This window comes from Triturus cristatus, chromosome 7, assembly GCF_964204655.1.
Source record: "Triturus cristatus chromosome 7, aTriCri1.1, whole genome shotgun sequence".
In the NCBI taxonomy this organism is placed as follows: domain Eukaryota; kingdom Metazoa; phylum Chordata; class Amphibia; order Caudata; family Salamandridae; genus Triturus; species Triturus cristatus.
This window is the reverse complement of record NC_140590.1, coordinates 251662754-251682871: the sequence shown is the minus strand read 5'-3', so window position 1 is coordinate 251682871 and position 20118 is coordinate 251662754. Positions and strand designations below refer to the sequence as shown.

The following is a 20118-nucleotide window of genomic DNA, read 5'->3' as shown; positions in this document are numbered from 1 at the left end:
TGACTTCTGCTATCCTGGACACTCACCATATTTAGAGATCTATGCCAACCCTGATGAGATCTCTGTGTGGGCACTGAAACCTTTTTGAGCGGCCACCATGTTTCAGGTGGCCACTCAGCAAATTATTTTGTTTGTGAACAATGAACCCCAATGCGTGAATTTGTTTCTTAAAACCAAAAGATTAGTTAGCCTGCGAGTTTTCTCCCAGGGTGTGGAAGCAATTTTTATTTTTTCCTGTTTGGTACTCCCAAGGTCTCCCTTGCAGTGTTGAACTAACAAAAAAGTACATTAGACCTCCCCCTTGAAGCGGCTGATCTGATGCACCTATGCCCGAAAGACCTCAACTCTGTGGGGCTGTCATTGCAGGGTTTCCACTGTCAATCTTACTTTAAACAGAGAGGGCCGACCCTCAGTTTGTTGGATAAGGTACTTTGCCACATTTGTGGCAGAATACTCTGTTTCCAAAACACTGGATCAGGCCTCTAAATCAAACTCTAAATAAGGCCTTCTATTGTACCAAAAACCGAATTTCTTAAAACTGGCCAGGAAATCGGCCTGTACATCTTTTCATTCAAATCATATTATACCTGACGTCATCACAATCCTCTTCTTTTACACACTCACAGCCTTCTGTAATGGCCACTCTTTTTGTTTATAAAGAAAATCACCCTCCTTCCTGAAATCATTGCCTATATTCTGTTTAGCCCTGCATTAGTACCCAGCTCCAACATCCCTATCAGGACTGGCATGGGACAATTTAACATTGATGTCTCCCACCTCGCTGGAGTTAGCTGTTAAATAAAATAAAATGTCAGACTGTGTGTTGGATCTCGTTTCAGCTCTGCTTTTTCAGTGTCCTCAGCCCAGCTTTTTGGCAACACTCCTTACAGTAATGAACGCATCCCTTTCCTCAGGCACGGTACCTTAAATGGAAGAAATATAAGTCCATCTCTTTTAAGAAACCTTGTTTGGATACCAGCAGTCGACTACTTCCTAAATTACCCGGAAAATGCATAGCTCCCCACCTCTGCTCTTTCCTAGAAGATAATATTATCCTTGATGACGGCCAAGCAATCTTTTGCCAGAGCCATAGTGAATGCCTCATTCTATTATTAATTTTCGAGTAAAAGTGCCTACAAGGGATTTTATTTAACAAGCACATTTGTTATATTGCAACATCACTTGCCCTAGTAGTGGCATCAAAAACATATATTTTCAATGTAAATTCAAATAATCAAAGGGAAATGAATCTAAACAAAGCTGGGTGTATACTTTTTGTTTGAATTTATAATCCGAAATACAGAATTAAGGGTGCAAAAATTATCCCATGTACAGGGGTGACAGAAATCAACAACCGCATGGAACAATTTGCCCATGTCACCAATGTCCTAGCCCCATTTCAAATAATTACTTTCATAGAAACTCACCTATACTTGGGACATAGATTTCCTGTATACAAAATCTTCTTTTTACAAAAGAAAATCGGTTGATGTGTTGACGTTTCGGTCTTATTTTGTTGTCCATCTATAAGACCGTCTTTAGGAAAGAAAAGTCTTACGTAGAACAGAGACCCTTTAATGAGTAGATCAATCAAGAACACTTGTATTTCCAGACTAGTCGCCATGCACAGACGCTGACCACTGACGGCGGCACATGGAGATATTGAAGACACATGACTCACTACGCCTTTATCTGAACACCGTGCCAACTGGAAATGGCAATTGACAAGTGCAAGCCCAATTACGTCTATATGACAAGACATACAAGAGTTCTGAATTGTATTATTGCAAAAGCATTTATGTTTGAAAATTCTGATCACTTGAAATATTTGTAAACTGTATCCCCAGCATAACAAACAAAAAAATAGGAAGAAAAAAAACATTTAGGTTGCTGCAAGATGAGTCCTGACATAGGGCTGGATCATTAAATATGTAGGAAATCATGTAAGATAGGATCTACATACATACAGGAAGTATTCAATAAATACTTTATTGTATTCATGTTTGTGATTTATGTTAGAAGATTCTAGGTATAAGGCTAATCGTCTAAGTGAAACGGTTTAGGATTATAATTTGCAAATGTTGGTAGAATGCTGATGGACCATGTTGGTTGGTGTACATTTTTAGGTCTACTCTTACAGACAGTATTAACGCTTGCGCCAACTTCATAAAAAAATGAAAAGTGCATTAATAAAAATATATACATAGAGGGACTTTGGCTAGCCCCTTTGCCCCTTGGTTTGTTCAGCTGGCATTCACAGTTTGTTTCTGCCCACAATAGGTACAAGGTAGGCAATGGGTAAGTCCACTTAAACTATAGCCTCCCTTGCGTTGAGAGCAAATCTCTTTTTCCTGATGACACGTGCGCATTCAAACTAGGGCTAAGGCAGCTAGGCTAGTACTTTATTTGGCTAATGCTATTTTCTTTCTATTCCTGACCATTTTTTTTTTTATTACTCATGTCTTTTTGTTGAAACTGAATCTCCAGGTTACAGTAATTGAAAGCTAATAGTACAATTCTTTGCTCTAATAACAATTCAGTGCTTCAGGGATGTGCATTAAGGCTAAAAAGGGTTTCTAAACCTCTCCAAATACACTTGTGTGCTAGGAAGCAACCACACTGTTCTGTTGCAAATGCAGCAATATTGAATTTATTTTTAGATCTCAAACATTGATTGCAAGTCTTTGGCAAAATATGTTAGCGGTGGCCTGTTTTCTTTTCTTTTTACTCTTGCAAGAAAAAATATTTTAAAATATGATCACACCATCTTATCAAGGAAGGCCAGACCTAGTGGCTTTACCAATGTTTGTTTCCAAGGTGATCGGTGATGATTTAATGTTGCATAGGGACATATAAATACATGCTTTAAGAATCAGTATAAGAGACGTCTTCAAATTAGTCAAATCTAAAACCAACATTTTTTAGTGCATTTTATTTTGTTACAGTTCATGTAGCCAGGCGCACTGTTCTCGAACTATATATTTCAAGCAAGTTTGTGTTCAAGGCATTTCTTCAGGATTAACCATGTTTGCAATTTCTTTCAAAAGGGAGATGGGTGGCATTGTCTCAGATCGCTCTAATGGTAGGCTACTCCTGAAAGTACATTTTTTAATCAAAACGTTCTGGCTTCCAGATTTGATGCTCCAGCACCAGTGTCCAGAACGTTAACTGAGGGCCTACCTTTAGAGTGCTATAAGGGTATGTTATTGAAGCCGCTTGACTGGCTGGATGTTTCTCTGGAGGGAATGGGCTGTCATGGACAACAGAGGTTGGTTCTGGGTCTTTTCATAGGTTGGAATAAGATTCTTGTGTTTCTTTCACAGGCTGGAATAGGAGTGGCTGAGAAAATTCCAAACTCTACGACACAGAGGGGAAGGACGGACCTCCTTGTGCGAATGGCAGTCAGCAGGGAGTGCTTCCACTCATAGATTTATTGAGTATTGAAGGGCACCAGTGCACAGGTACTCCATGTGACAAGAGAAGCTGTTTCTGATCTGGGACCCGCAGTGGCAAACAGGCTGACAGATCCAAGAAGAGAGGTCGTGTACCCCAGTGGAGGACTGTTGATTCGACATAGCGCTTTGCTTGCCTGAAAATACTTCAAGGTGAGATTTTGAAGTCATGAGGATCAACCTTTTCATATCAGGAAAAAGATCAAAAAAGACTGTGTACACCATTTATTTATCAAATACATGTAAGAAATGTATAATAATTTTACATAAAGTAAAGGGGTGCCATACTAACGCTCAATACATTATTAATGTATGTGTTTTATTAACTTTATTCAAAATACTAAGACTGTCATCTAACTAAAAAGGAAGGGAATGGACCTTTTGCTACTCATCACACATTGAGGTGTGGTCTGCTTCCAATCCTGAATTCAACTCACTTTCACAGATGTTGTGAGGTTCTTGACGTAACACGCTACACAAATTGAAGTTAAAAAAGCTCATTTATTGTGCAACCAAGTGCTCTGCATCTTCAAAGGAGCTGGTTTCTCCTTCTGACATTTCTCACATTCTAACTTCAACATTCCACAATCTATTAATGTCTTTACTTCCATTATATCACCTTTACACATCTCCCTCCTTTTAAACACAGATAAAAACCCTTATATACATCACATTGAAAAAATACAATCATTGCATTTATACATTTTAAATAGTGTAATTTGCGATATAGCCTATGGGGGTAGACGGTATGTGATCTAGCTTAATTGATTCATCACAAAGATAACCACCTAACTTCATGGGTGCTTAAGTAATCCCTTTGGTCTTCTGGTCAATTCATCAGTGGAAGGCAGAGGAATTGAATTTAAATCAAATTCAATATCTTCTTATCGCAGGTTTTCTTCACCACGCCTTGACTGATCTCCACTTGTCTACCCCTCAGTGTTATTTTGTTGTTCACGCCACTTTCTTGGTGCTCTGTAGTTACGATATCTTTTTCCAGATTGTATGTCCTACCATTTTATTTCTCTGGCATTTCTACTCTGCATTGTTCAGAACACACAGCTACTCTCTATAAATTACATATCATACTAGCTTCTAATCTGACCACATTATTTAACACTTGCTTAATGCGTTTAGGTTCAAAGTAAGAACTAACTCCCTTGGTAACGATGACTGGTTTCTAAATTCTAGCCTTCTGTCTCCTCTTTAACTTGCTGTGTTTAACTCCATGATTCTTGTCCTAATATATTTTGTATTCTTCTCGTTTGTTTATTATTTTTTCTCCGACCTTTCCTAAAGATCAGGCTACACTTGTAGGAGTGGGTAATCATCTTGGGTTAAATTGTAATCTAGGTTTTCTTCGTCTCATTAATTCAAATGGGAAAAACCCTGTGCATTCCACTTCTGTTGATCTATATGACCAAAGAGTTATATACACTTGCACTATCCATCAAGGATTGTTTTTTAATGCTAACTGAATGCCCCCCTTGAGAACTCTATTAAAGCGTTCCACCATTCCATTGCTGCTTGGATTGTATAGGAACGTTGTCCTTTGGCACACCCCACATTTTTTAAAATATTTTTTTAGGGGGGGGCGTGGCCAAGTAAGATGGCTGACTGGTAGTGCACCGATTCAGCTCCGGCCCCACGGACTCCTGTGAGCGGCTAGACGGGGGCTCTGGACGGGCGCACTACGAGGAAAACACTCGCGGGACACCCGTGGAGGCGAATGGACCGGCGGCGAGGATGAGGCGGCCCCGGTGCGGCTAGAATGCGAGCATTGACCCGGGAGCGATGACCGAGCAAAATGGCGGCGGACGGCCACGATCGCTCGCCGAGCGGCGGTTCACCCGGACTCAGGAGAGAGACTGGAGGCTGGTCGCGGTGACCGCGCAGCGGGAGTGACCGCCGCAGCTGGAGTGCGGCTGAACTGGAATCTGCCGGCGCCAGTGAGAGGGACAACACACGGGGACACCTCACCGTGGGAAGTGCATGAGGAAGCGGAGATTGCGGCCATCACGGAGCCCATGAGGAAGGACGGAGGGCCAACAGGAGATAAGTGGTCCGCCCTGACGGTGACCGAGCCAGGCTGGAGGGAGCGGGGGCGCAGGGGGCAATCACCGCGCGCCCGGGCGAGAGACGATGCCTGACTCCAAGATGGCGGCCAAGTAAGACACCTGCCAGCACCGGGGGAGCCTCCGCAGCACTGGTTCTCTGGCGCGCTAGATGGGAAGGGTGCTCTGAGATATAGGTGCGGGTCGGCGCTGGTGAGGACTTTCTGAGGCACGGCACGTGGGACCAGCTGAGTGCCTGGAGGCGGCGAGCGGAGACGAGTCGGTCCCTGCTCTGGCTTCCGGGGTCCCGGTGGCTGAGCAGTGGTGGTCGGACGCGACAGGGCCATAGAACTGGTGGAGGCGACACCGTGTGGCACGGAGGGGACGGTCTGATGGGGAGGTCGTCCCGTGCGCCCCCGACAAAAAAGGCGCCGAAGCCTCAGGAAAACCGCGTGGCGAAGTACTTCCAGGCGCTCTCCAGCACTGCAGACGAGGGAGGTCCAGGCGGAGGGGACAGCATGGCCTTGACGAAGGATGACCTGGTGGCTACGCTCCGGGACTTCAAGAGGGATTTATGTGGTGAACTTAAACGGGACCTCCACGCCAGTCTGGACCAATTGCGTGGGGACCTGACGGAGAAGCTTGGTGATCTGCGCAGTGATGTGGACGCCGTGGGGTCGCGAATCCTGGAGGTGGAGGAGAAGGTGCAATCCCTGGATAGTACAGCTCAGGCTTCCCGGTCGGAGTGCGCGGAGCTTCGCGCTCAGCTGGCGCAATCTGCTCTGAAGCTGGAGGACTTGGAGGATCGTTCCCGGAGGGAGAATATACGGGTGAGAGACTTGGAAGAAGGCGCAGAGGGTCCAGACCTGGAGGCGTTTATTATAGGCCTCTTTGGAGAGGTGGTGAACAAGCCAGACCTGAAAATAAAAGTGGATCGGGTGCACAGAGTGGGACCACCGGTTCACGGCGAACGCCGGAGACCTAGGGATGTCCTAGCAAAGCTGCACGCCTTCCCAGTCAAGGAGGCCATCCTGGAAGCGGCTAGGAAGAAGATGGAGGTCTCGTTCCAGGGCCACAGTTGCTCTCTATTTCAGGACTTGTCGCAGGCCACCCTTGTTCGGAGGCAGCAGCTCCGCCCAGTGACCAGCAAACTCAGAGAGGACAATGTGCGCTATCGTTGGACCTATCCCTTTGGGCTCAGCTTCGAATGGCAAAATAAACGACACCACATCACAGACTTGGGAGATGGGCTGCGTATCCTGGGCCTCCCGACGGAACCGGAGGAAGGAGGCGGCCCGGGGCCATCCGGGACAGTGGCAGTCGGCTCTCAAGGGGAGCAGTGGCGCAGGGCGCAACGCCAGCGAGGAGGGCCTCACCGTGAGTAGAGGTCGCGAGCTGGAAGAATGGGATTCTCCGGGATGCAGTTCAAGAACGACCGCGGGGGGTCCTCCGGCCGGGAGGGACCCGGGAGCCTGAGCGGCGAAGCCAGGTGGCTGGTGACGGGTCTGTGAAGGCCCAACGGAGAGATGCGGCAGTCTCCACAGAGACACTGAGGTTACATGGACACTGAGGTTTTTGTTTTTCTCTATGAGCCCTTTGTCTGGCACACATGTTGTTGATGCTCTGCCGGTTGCGGAGCAAGTTGATGAGGTTAGGAGTTCGATGGGGCGGGGTCTTGGTTACTTTCCCTGGAACTACCCCAGGCACGAGGGGTTCCATGGCTGGGTTCTTGTGGTGGGGGGATGCGGGAGGGGGGGGGCGGATGTGGGGGGGTCTGGGCGGGGGGGGAGGGTGACAGGGGTAGGCTGCAACGAAGACGTGGGGAGGGTCCGGGGAGGGACGGCGAGACATTAGAAGGGGGGTCTGGGGGGCGGAGGCGGACAGGCGCTGAGGTCTGGTATCGGCGGATCCCACAACACGGGGTGGAGAGGGGGGTCTACACTCACTTAAGATGGTGACGTGGGCTACATGGAACGTGAAGGGCCTGAACTCGCCCCAGAAGAGACAGCAGGTCTTGAAGTACATTGTGGATCGGCAGGTCAAGGTAGTTGCTCTGCAGGAAACGCACCTTACAAGGGAGGATGAGGGTAGGCTCCAGCATAGGGCATTCCCGCAGATTTTTCACTCAGCGGCCACCACCAAACATAATGGAGTGGCGATATTGTTCCATAGCTCAATGCCCTTCCAAGTAGTGGATTCACAGAGAGATAGGGAGGGGAGGTGGCTCATGCTCAAGGGGCGGCTTCAGGGCCAACTATGCACCATTGCGGTCGTGTATGCTCCGAACACGGGCCAGGCGGTGTTCACAGCCCGCATGTTGGGGTCCCTGGGCGGATTCGCGGAGGGCCCCATCATTCTGATGGGGGACTTTAACTGCCTGTGGGATGGCGTCCTGGACGGCTCCCACGTTGCGGGGGCCAGATCATCAGTGTTTTCCAAGCGAGTCAAGGACCGCTTCGATTCCCTAGGTCTGCGGGATGGGTGGCGGGCTCTCCACGAGACGGCAAAAGACTATACTTTCTATTCCCATGTTCACCTGACTTACACTCGAATAGATTACATCTTCATTAGCCAGGCATTAGTGGGGAAGGCGATTTGGGAAAAAGGGGGTGGTGATGGACAGAGTTTCTGAATGATGCAGAATACTCTTACCAAGTCAAGAGATCATGGTTTTAATCCATCACCGTTTTTTAGCTCACTGCACCATCCCAGCTCAGAACCTGGCTACATGCAAATTAGTCTGTACCTGTCCCAGTGCATGATGGGAACAGGGCAAACCAAACTACCAAGCCAATTCTTATACTGGAAAGGAAACAAGCTTCCGGGGACCGGTTTCTGGCATCACAGCCTTCGTCGGCCCGGCTTGCCTGAATCCTGATGGTGCAATGAGCAAGGGACTCACGTCTGAGCATACCCTCCCACACTGAGTGTGGTTAAAAACGATTTGGGAAAAAGGGGGTGGTGATGGACAGAGTTTCTGAATGATGCAGAATACTCTTACCAAGTCAAGAGATCATGGTTTTAATCCATCACCGTTTTTTAGCTCACTGCACCATCCCAGCTCAGAACCTGGCTACATGCAAATTAGTCTGTACCTGTCCCAGTGCATGATGGGAACAGGGCAAACCAAACTACCAAGCCAATTCTTATACTGGAAAGGAAACAAGCTTCCGGGGACCGGTTTCTGGCATCACAGCCTTCGTCGGCCCGGCTTGCCTGAATCCTGATGGTGCAATGAGCAAGGGACTCACGTCTGAGCATACCCTCCCACACTGAGTGTGGTTAAAAACGATTTGGGAAAAAGGGGGTGGTGATGGACAGAGTTTCTGAATGATGCAGAATACTCTTACCAAGTCAAGAGATCATGGTTTTAATCCATCACCGTTTTTTAGCTCACTGCACCATCCCAGCTCAGAACCTGGCTACATGCAAATTAGTCTGTACCTGTCCCAGTGCATGATGGGAACAGGGCAAACCAAACTACCAAGCCAATTCTTATACTGGAAAGGAAACAAGCTTCCGGGGACCGGTTTCTGGCATCACAGCCTTCGTCGGCCCGGCTTGCCTGAATCCTGATGGTGCAATGAGCAAGGGACTCACGTCTGAGCATACCCTCCCACACTGAGTGTGGTTAAAAACGATTTGGGAAAAAGGGGGTGGTGATGGACAGAGTTTCTGAATGATGCAGAATACTCTTACCAAGTCAAGAGATCATGGTTTTAATCCATCACCGTTTTTTAGCTCACTGCACCATCCCAGCTCAGAACCTGGCTACATGCAAATTAGTCTGTACCTGTCCCAGTGCATGATGGGAACAGGGCAAACCAAACTACCAAGCCAATTCTTATACTGGAAAGGAAACAAGCTTCCGGGGACCGGTTTCTGGCATCACAGCCTTCGTCGGCCCGGCTTGCCTGAATCCTGATGGTGCAATGAGCAAGGGACTCACGTCTGAGCATACCCTCCCACACTGAGTGTGGTTAAAAACGATTTGGGAAAAAGGGGGTGGTGATGGACAGAGTTTCTGAATGATGCAGAATACTCTTACCAAGTCAAGAGATCATGGTTTTAATCCATCACCGTTTTTTAGCTCACTGCACCATCCCAGCTCAGAACCTGGCTACATGCAAATTAGTCTGTACCTGTCCCAGTGCATGATGGGAACAGGGCAAACCAAACTACCAAGCCAATTCTTATACTGGAAAGGAAACAAGCTTCCGGGGACCGGTTTCTGGCATCACAGCCTTCGTCGGCCCGGCTTGCCTGAATCCTGATGGTGCAATGAGCAAGGGACTCACGTCTGAGCATACCCTCCCACACTGAGTGTGGTTAAAAACGATTTGGGAAAAAGGGGGTGGTGATGGACAGAGTTTCTGAATGATGCAGAATACTCTTACCAAGTCAAGAGATCAGGGTTTTAATCCATCACCGTTTTTTAGCTCACTGCACCATCCCAGCTCAGAACCTGGCTACATGCAAATTAGTCTGTACCTGTCCCAGTGCATGATGGGAACAGGGCAAACCAAACTACCAAGCCAATTCTTATACTGGAAAGGAAACAAGCTTCCGGGGACCGGTTTCTGGCATCACAGCCTTCGTCGGCCCGGCTTGCCTGAATCCTGATGGTGCAATGAGCAAGGGACTCACGTCTGAGCATACCCTCCCACACTGAGTGTGGTTAAAAACGATTTGGGAAAAAGGGGGTGGTGATGGACAGAGTTTCTGAATGATGCAGAATACTCTTACCAAGTCAAGAGATCATGGTTTTAATCCATCACCGTTTTTTAGCTCACTGCACCATCTCAGCTCAGAACCTGGCTACATGCAAATTAGTCTGTACCTGTCCCAGTGCATGATGGGAACAGGGCAAACCAAACTACCAAGCCAATTCTTATACTGGAAAGGAAACAAGCTTCCGGGGACCGGTTTCTGGCATCACAGCCTTCGTCGGCCCGGCTTACCTGAATCCTGATGGTGCAATGAGCAAGGGACTCACGTCTGAGCATACCCTCCCACACTGAGTGTGGTTAAAAACGATTTGTTGACTGGGTGTGAGTGTTAGATTGGTTCTGATGCTCCGTCCATCACCACCCCCTTTTGTACCGCTTTGTTCGCAATAAATTGGCAGGGTATGCTCAGACGTGAGTCCCTTGCTCACTCTGCCACTGGATTCAAGCAAGCCTGGCTGAAGACGGCTTAAATGCCAGAAACCGGTCCTAGGAAGCTTGTTTCCGGTCCAGGGAAGGCATGGCTTGGCAGTTCGGGCTGGACTGTTCCCGTGATGCACAGGGTCAGACTGATTTGCATATGGCCATGTCTGAACTGGGGTGGCAGAATGTGCTAAAGAACGGTGATGGATCAAACCCAGATCTGTTGACTGTGTGTGAGTGTTTGATTGGTTCTGATGCTCCGTCCATCACCACCCCCTTTTGTACCGCTTTGTTCGCCATAAATTGGCAGGGTATGCTCAGACGTGAGTCCCTTGCTCACTCTGCCACTGGATTCAAGCAAGCCTGGCTGAAGACGGCTGAAATGCCAGAAACCGGTCCTAGGAAGCTTGTTTCCGGTCCAGGGAAGGCATGGCTTGGCAGTTCGGGCTGGACTGTTCCCGTGATGCACAGGGTCAGACTGATTTGCATATGGCCATGTCTGAACTGGGGTGGCAGAATGTGCTAAAGAACGGTGATGGATCAAACCCAGATCTGTTGACTGGGTGTGAGTGTTTGATTGGTTCTGATGCTCCGTCCATCACCACCCCCTTTTGTACCGATTAGTGGGGAAGGCGGCAGGGGCGCAGATTCTCCCCATCTCGGTCTCAGACCACGGGATGGTTCTATTGGAGCTTCAGTGGGGGGCGCAGGGACGTGGCAGATGGTACTTTCCGGGGGCCCTCCTGCGAGACCAAGTGCGGAGGGTGGAGCTGACCGAGGCCATAGGGGAGTACTTCCAGGACAACCCGCCTGAAGACACCTCACATCAGAATACGTGGGACGCATTCAAGGCGGTGATGAGGGGCAAATGCATCCAACTACAGGCATCGCTGCGGCGACAACAGGCATTGGAACGGGAGGCACTGGAGGAGGAACTTAGGGGGTTGGAGGGCAGACATAAAGATAAACCCACTCGCGACCTGCAACGACGACTTACGGCGGTGAGGGGTAAATTGCGGGCGATTTACAGCGCCAGGGCGGAATATACCTTGCTGAGGCTGCGCCGCGCGGGGTATGAACAGGGGGACAAGGTGGGTTCCCAGTTGGCTCGAAAGCTTCGTATTCAGCGGGCAAAATCCTATGTGGAAGGCATTCGGGTAGGGCCAGACCGAGTCACACACGAGGAGGCAGCGAAGACCAGAGCCTTTAGGGATTTCTATGGCGAGCTGTATGGGGGGAGCCCGCTGGCGCACGACGTGCAAACGGCATATCTCGATGGGGTGGAGTGCCCCCAGCTATCAGCGCTGGACCGGGAATGGCTGGACGAACCTATTTCCGTGGAGGAAGTGCGGAATGCCATAAAGCGTCTCAAGCTCCACAAGGCACCTGGGCCCGACGGCTATACCGCCCACTTTTATAAACACTTTGTGGACGAGCTCGCCCCGCATCTGACGGCTCTGTTTCGGGCGGTGGCGAAGGAGGCGAGAGTGTCCAAGTCAATGGCAGAGGCGGTGATTACGGTCCTGCCTAAACCGGGCAAGGACCCACTGGTGTGTGCATCATACCGCCCCATAGCACTTCTGAACCTAGATGCCAAGCTCTACTCCATGAGCCTAGCTAGCCGCCTGGATGACCTGCTGCCTCGATTGATCCACCCGGACCAATCGGGCTTCATTAAAGGGCGCCAGACGCACGATAATATACGGCGTACCATCCACCTTATCGAGAAATCATCCAGATTTAAGATTCCAGCTGTGCTAGTAGGATTGGACGCTGAAAAAGCGTTTGACCGCGTGGACTGGCCCTTCCTCTTCTTGACCTTGCAAAAATTTGGGTTCGGGGACGCTTTCATGGAGATGGTGCGAGCTAACTACAGCCATCCCTCCGCGAGAGTGGTGGTCAACGGGACACCTTCCGAGCCCTTCCATCTAACTAGAGGTACTAGACAGGGGTGCCCGCTGTCCCCTCTGCTTTTCGCCCTCAGCATTGAGCCACTAGCCATTCGGGTGAGGGAGAATGCTTCCATTAAAGGGATCCGATTTGGCGGGGAAGACCACAAAATCTCCCTCTTCGCGGATGATATTCTGCTGACTCTGGGGGAGCCACATGTCTCTCTGCCCGCGGTGCAGGGGGAATTGAGGGACTTTGAGAGAGTGGCAGGGTTCAAGGTCAACATGACCAAATCCTACATACTCAATCTCACACTCTCGAGAGCGGAGGTGGCCTTGCTCAAATCCCAGACGACGCTCTCATGGGCCCAACACTCATTACAATATCTAGGGGTGCAGCTTACGCCGACGGTTTCGGGACTGTATGGGGCCAACTACACCACAGTTTTGCCGCACTTGCGGCAGGAGTTGCGGCGGTGGACGCCCTTGTACATATCTTGGTTGGGGCGAATCAACGCGGTGAAGATGATGGTGCTGCCCCGGGTCCTTTACTTGTTTCAGGCCTTGCCGATCCCGCTGGAGAAGGCATTTCTCCCGCAGCTGAAGACGTTGATCACTCAGTTTGTGTGGCAAGGAGGGAGGGCCCGGCTCCCTTTCATGGTGCTTTGGAAACAAAGGGCGGATGGAGGGATGGGGCTGCCGGACTTTGAGCTTTACTATCAAGCGGCCCAATTGCGGGTCGTGTTGGAATGGACGGTACGGGAATCAGAGAAGCATTGGCTTCATATGGACCGCGCGATAGCCGGCAGATCCATCTGGGATCTGCTGTGGAAACCGAGGAGAGATAGACCGCCGAATGCATATCTTAGCACGCCAACGCGCACTACGTTGGAGGTTTGGGATAGGGTCACGCGGAGGGAGGGGTGGACGACATTCCCTTCACCATATACCCCGATACACTTTAATCCGGCCTTCGCCCCAGCCAGAGAGGAGGGTCCCTTTGATGGGTGGCGAGAGGGAGGGTGTCTAAAGCTGGCGGACCTATTCGACAAGGGGGCGTTCCGCTCGTTTCAGAACTGTAAGAGTGAATTTGGGGTCCCCAACAGTGAGCAGTTCCATTATTTGCAGCTCAAACACTGGGCCACGGCGCCACCGTTCAGGGAGGCGGGCTGCCGGAGCCTTACGGATATGGAGAAACTGGTTTTGTCGCGGGCGGGCTCGATGAAGGGGGCAATCACGACTCTCTATGGGATGCTGCTGACTACACTACACACACCCAGGGCCAGACATATGGAATTCTGGGAGCAACTCCTGGGGAGAGAAATAACTGAAGCTGAGTGGAGGGGCTTGTGGCGGGACATTCCCAGGCATAACTTGTCGGTAGGCTTACGGGAGGCTCACTACAAGACCATCTTTGATTGGTACCTATACCCCACAAAATTGGCTAGGATCTTCCCGGGGACTTCTGCACTCTGCTGGCGGGGATGTGGTCTCCTCGGGGATTTCAAACATATCTGGTGGGACTGCCCTAGTATTCAACCTTTCTGGGCAGGAATTTTAGCGCAGATTAAAGAGATTTTGGGCTTTGATCCCCCCGGGGACCTTGCTCATGTCATCCTGGGTCTTCGGGGAGAGGACTGGAAGGGGGTGTCCAGAGGAGATAAAGCTATATGGTGGCTCTGCGTGGGGGCAGCTAAGCTCACGGTGGCTGCGGCATGGAAGAAACAGGCTGCTCCCGCTATTTCACTGTGGCATGCCCGCCTGTGGCGCCTGCTCTCGATGGAGCGTCTGGCGGTGTGCTTTAGGGATGATCCCACAGCCTTTGAGGAGTCTTGGGGCTCGTTGCTGGCCTACTTATCTAGGGGCCTCCCGGCAGCCGTCTGCCCGCCCGCGTGGAGGACGTTGCGTATCTTCCGGACCTGGCATTCCACAGACTGAACCTGTTTCCCCTTTTTTTTCGGACGCTTTGCAGCAGCCTCTGGGGGGGGGGGGGGAGGGGGGTAGTGGGGGGGTGGGGGGTGGGGGGGGGTACCGGAGGAGTCTGAGGAGGGGTTCCCCTGGGCCGCACATGGAGCATCTGATCCACCTAGGGGGCATTCTGCAGATACCTATGGCCAGGGGACACCCGGCAGTTACTTGTTATTGTATGACTACACATATGCAATGATACTGTTGTTCTGAAAATCAATAAAAATGATTGCTATAAAAAAAAATAATATTTTTTTAGCTTTCTCTGAGACAAATTGTACTCCAATGTCACTCAATAAAATGCTGGTTAGCTCTTCATTCTGGAAAACCTTGTCTATGAACCCTAGTATTGTATGCGTATTTAATTTGTTAACAATTTTGATGTAAGGCAACCGGGAAAATACAGGACATTTTTTAGTATTCTCAATTGGTCTCAGATTGGTAACTGCCACTTTTTCCAAAGGAGCTTTCAATCACTCAAATATATTGCTTATAGGAAGTCTCAATGTCTTCAAGGATTTATCAGCTGACATGCATGGCATTCTTTGGCTTCCCTTTCAACCTTGTTGTCAATACCTGGCCCCCAACATAAACTTTTCATTGTAGATTTTGTTTTTATTATACCTAGGTGCCCCTCGTGGCACACAGAAATAATTTCTTTGCTCAAAGCAGAAGGAGGAATCCTATCTTCCCCTCTAACTAAGAATCCTTTAACAATTGCCAGTTCACTGCGTACTTCCCAGAATACTCTGGGTTTGCCCATATCACTTTTATTGGGCCATCGCTCCTTCACAAAGTCAATAATTATTTTTAATTCTTGATATTTCTCACTCTCTGCTTCCCACTCCTCCAGATTTATTGAGTATTCCCTTGTTTCAACCACCCACGCATTTTTTTTTAACTTTCCAACAAATCTGTACTGTTTCTTTGAGACAAAACTGCCACCAAACCTTTGCCACTGGAATCTGTAGTCACTATGCTGGTACACTGGGGATCAAACCCTTGTAGAGCAGGTGCAGAACAAAATACCTCCTTGATATTATCAAATTCAGGCTAACATTCATCTGACCACATAAACTTTACATTTGTTTTTAGCAACTTCCTCACTTGGAAAGTTTTCATAGAAGAATTCCTTACAAATTTAAAAAAGAAGTCCACTAACCCCAAAAGGACCATATTTCTTCTTTATTCAGTGGCTACAAAGCCTCTTTAATAGCTAGTAACAAACATTCTTAGGTTTTACTCCACACCCGCTAAGCTCATGACCTAAGTAAGTTACATGTTTCTAAGCAAATTTACATTTCGTATATTCAACTGTAATACCCTGAATTCTAGAACGTCCAGTACTTTTTCTTGTTTCTTGTCATGATCCTCTTTGTTTCATCTTGAAACAATAAAATCCTTTTAATTTTTCCAAACAGATTAAACATAAGGCGTTGAAACACTGCAGCAGCTGATGTTAGGCCGAACAGCATTCTTCTAAACTGGAAGCACCCTACTTGAGTAACGAACGATGTGTATTTCTTGCTCTCTTTATGAAGAGCATTTGGTGGTAGGCAGCAGATAGATCCAGGGTGGAAAATAATCCAATACCCTTTGTCATAGTCAGCATTTCACTGGTCCTGGCTAAAGGGAACTGATCGACAACAATGTTATCATTTAGATCATGTGAATCAATTCACAGTCTCCCTTTACCATTGGCTTTTCGTGCAACCACCCGCTACTTCTACTGGCTCTATGATTCCAGCATCAAATAATCATGTTAACCCCTCACTGATTTCTACCCTGACTGCCATTGGGACATTCCTTGCTTTGTGGGCTTTAGAAATAGCTTTGTCTTTGAGAATGATTTGTGCTCAAAATGTTTCAACCTTCCAGTTTTTCCATTGAACATATTGGGAAATTTCTTCAACACTGCCTTTCCCATTACTTCTCCATCATTCACAATTAAAACCTGTTCTCTTCTATTGGGGTCTAATATTATATGTTAATTCTTTTGATCCAACCACTCTGACAGGACTGATGGACCCTTTCTTTGCTACACAAAATTTTCTACGAGCCTTTGTATTCTTGAATTTGAAAATCAGTCTCCTATATCTAATCATGCAAATAGTCTCACCAGTGTAACTTTCAGGTGCAATATCAAAATTCTCTAGAAAATATCCTAATTTCTTTTCAAATTTATTCGGCCATGCTTTTTTGTTCACAATAGTGTAGGGTGAACCCGAATCTGCTGCTATATATATACCTACCCTGCAACTTCATAAAAAATATAGGTTTGTTTCTATTGTTTTCATCTGAGATATTTAGTATGACTTTTTCCTCTAGAATTCAAGATGGTCTCAATGTCCTCCTCCATACTACTACCTTCCATCTCAATATAATTTACTTTATCACATTTCTCTTTTTTCATCTTGCAGACATGCACATAGCCACCAATTTTCTCACATCTACTACATTTCTGTTATAGTGCAGGACAGTATTTACAATTTGCTAAGTAGGACGTACTGTCACACCTGCAACATTTTAGTTTTTCATTAACTACTCGAAATTAATCACCCATCCCCCTTTTTTTTTATATGACTTGTTCCCAGTTTTATCAATGGTAACCTAGGCTACTACCTCAGGCTGATGTTCAGTAGTTTTCTTTTATCACTTTAGCACACCTTTCTAACAGTTCATTTAACTCTGCATCACCATTAATGCACATCCTTTTGTGTATTGTTGAATCATGCACATGCATTACTACTTGATCTCGTATCAATTCTTCAAGTAGACCTCCAAATCTGCAATCTAATGATAATTTTCTCAATGTCGTGGTATATTCATCCATAGTTTCTTCCTTTTGCTGTTCTTGTGAAAGAATTTATATCTCTTCAATACCTGCTATTAAATGTTCTAATCATGTTTTTTTTTTAGATAAAGTTGTTTCAGATATGCCTTGAACTTGGTGATAATCCATTCTACTAGGCGAGGCATAGCAATATTAGTTGTTGTACCAGCGTTTCTTAATTGAAAATTTAGTTACTGGATGTGTTGGGTACACATCCAGTAACTAAATTTTCTATCTGTAGGTATATCTATTTTAAATCAAATCAAATTTATAAAGCGCATGGCTGCACTAGCTAGTGCGTCCCCGCGCTACGACAAGGACCCGATTCAGAAAAGAAAGAAAAAAAAAGGACAGCACAGAGAGAGGTCAGACAGTGGAGTAGTCAGATGGAAAAAGCCACGTCTTGAGCTTTTTCCGACAAACAATCTCCGTCGATTCCAGCCGAAGCTCTATCGGGAGCTTATTCCAATGGGTGGCTGCTAGAAAACTAAAAGAGCGTCCGCCCATCTTGGCTCTTCTGATTCTCGGGATGCTGACCTGACCCATGCCACTAGATATTAAGCCCCGCATAGGACTATACGGGGTAAGGAAGTCATGCAGATAGGAAGGGTCCTTCTTCTGTATAATGCGATGGCTAACACACGACTTTAAACAAAACACGTTCCCTCACCGGGAGCCAATGCAGGGAAGCCAGGGCCTTTCTAGATGAGGCTCTCCTCGGGAGCATTAATACGAGACGTGCAGCCGCATTCTGGATGCGCTGGAGTCTCTGAACACATTTAATGTTGGCTCCTAAATACAGAGCATTACCGTAGTCCAAACAAGAAGTCACAAGGGCGTGGACCATTGTTTTTCTTGCTGACACTGGGAGTATATCTAAGGTCTTCCGGAGAGTGCGCAGGACCCCAACACAATTTCCTGTCACTCGCCTGTTATGAATCTCAAAAGACAATTTGGTGTCCAACCACATCCCCAGGTTCTTTACCTGGTCCTTAGGAGATGGAGTCGGGCCCAAGGTTTGGGGCCACCAAGCAGAGGACCAGATCGAGGTGGCCTTACCTACTACTAAAACCTCTGTTTTGTTGCCATTCAGTTTAAGGCAATTTAAGGCCATCCAGGACGCCAACTCCTGAAGACACATTGAGAAGTTTAATGCTGCCTCCTCAGAGTCTTGAGTAAGAGTCACCACAAGCTGAGTATCGTCAGCATATGACACCACACTGACTCCAAACTTCCCTAAATCTCAGCCAGAGGGGTAATGTAGAGATTAAAGAGAGTTGGGCTAAGTATGGAGTCTTGAGGGACCCTTTGGTCCAACTTGACGCTTTTAGGAAAGGTTTCTGTGACACCTGAAAACTGCGGTCAGGTAAGAAGGAACATAACCACTCCATCACCCTACCTCCCACGCCTCCTTCTCTCATACATTGAAGGAGCGTGTGATGGGCAACAGTGTCGAAAGCGGCACTGAGATCTAAAAGGACTAGAGCAACCGTCTGTCCTGCATCTACCTGCCTATGGGTCGTTTCTGTAGATAAGAGCAGAGCCGATTCGGTAGAATAAGTGGCACTGAAGCCAGATTGTGTAGGATGGAGAAGGTTATGGTGATTAATATGTGCAGTGAGTTGGATGTTAACCGCCTTCTCTGCTACCTTCGCAAAATAGGGCAGGAGGGATATGGGGCGAAGATTATCCAGCTGACTCATACAGATGTTCGGTTTCTTTTTTAAAGGAATGACAATAGCCTTGTTCCAACTTTTAGGGACAACTCCTTATGAAAATGAAAGCTCAAGAAGATGTCTAATATAGGGCTCTATTACAGCTAAGCTCCCGCTAAGGATCTTAGGGGAGGCCGGATCTCTAGGTGAGCCGGACTTAATATCAAGGGCTATTTTGTTAAGTATATGTCCTTACTGGGGACTCCAAAGTCACAGAGGCAATCCGCCTTTGGAAACATGAGTACCCCTTTACTGCTAATGCCTCCCTGTTGAGCAGAGTCAGGGAAGGTGGCGTAGATCTTTCCCACTTTCTCCGCGAAAAAATCTGCTATCCTATCCCAAGAGTCAGCAGAACTGACATCAGGAGCTGTTACTCTTGCTAATGATGTGATCTCTTTAAAAATAGTAGAAAGTTCTTTCGAGGAGTTCTCGGCTGTCTCGATCCTATTGCTGTAATAGGTGGCCCGCGCTTTCCTGATCATGGCATGATATTTTTTTAAGCTAGATTTATATTCAGTTTTAGCAGGTACATCATAGTTCCTCCTCCAAGCTCTCTTGAGGCGCTTACAGGCTGATTTAGCAATTCTGAGTTTATTGCTAAACCAGGGAGCGTTTTTACGCTGCCCACCTGGTGCTTTCAATGACCAAGGAGCCTTGCTATCCAGTGCCACCAGGATGCGTCTATCGAGTGCATCACATGCAGACACAATATCAGTGCCCCCCGGCGGCCCGCCCTTTTGTAGGGCCGTATTAAAGCGAGGTGTAGAGAACTTTGCCCAATTCCTCAACAGTCTGGAGGTACCCTTTTTATATGACATATCAGAGCGGGCAGCATGATCCCAAAAGGGACCACAAAGTCAAACTGCCTTATGTTCCAACTCACAAGATTAGTTACCCATTAATTGTACTCTCACACAAACCTGTGCTGCGTAATTCACTGTTATCTGATAGTCTCCAAGTGTTTCTTAATATTGGAAGATCTCTACATTGCTTACTGTTATTATAAGTTCTGGTTTTAAATACTGCAGTATGGTCACTGTGGCTTCCCCCTCACCCC

General features: G+C 47.6%; 1 protein-coding gene across 4 annotated transcripts in view; it reads left to right on the top strand.

Annotated features, from left to right (window-relative positions):
* Positions 1-20118, top strand: part of SYT3 (synaptotagmin 3) — a 630220-nt gene that overhangs the window by 322735 nt on the left and 287367 nt on the right. For all 4 annotated transcript variants that reach the window (XM_085616126.1, XM_085616128.1, XM_085616129.1 and 1 more), the window contains one exon: positions 3324-3605. The gene's annotated coding sequence lies outside the window, so the exon portion shown is untranslated. The remainder of the gene's footprint in view (positions 1-3323; positions 3606-20118) is intronic.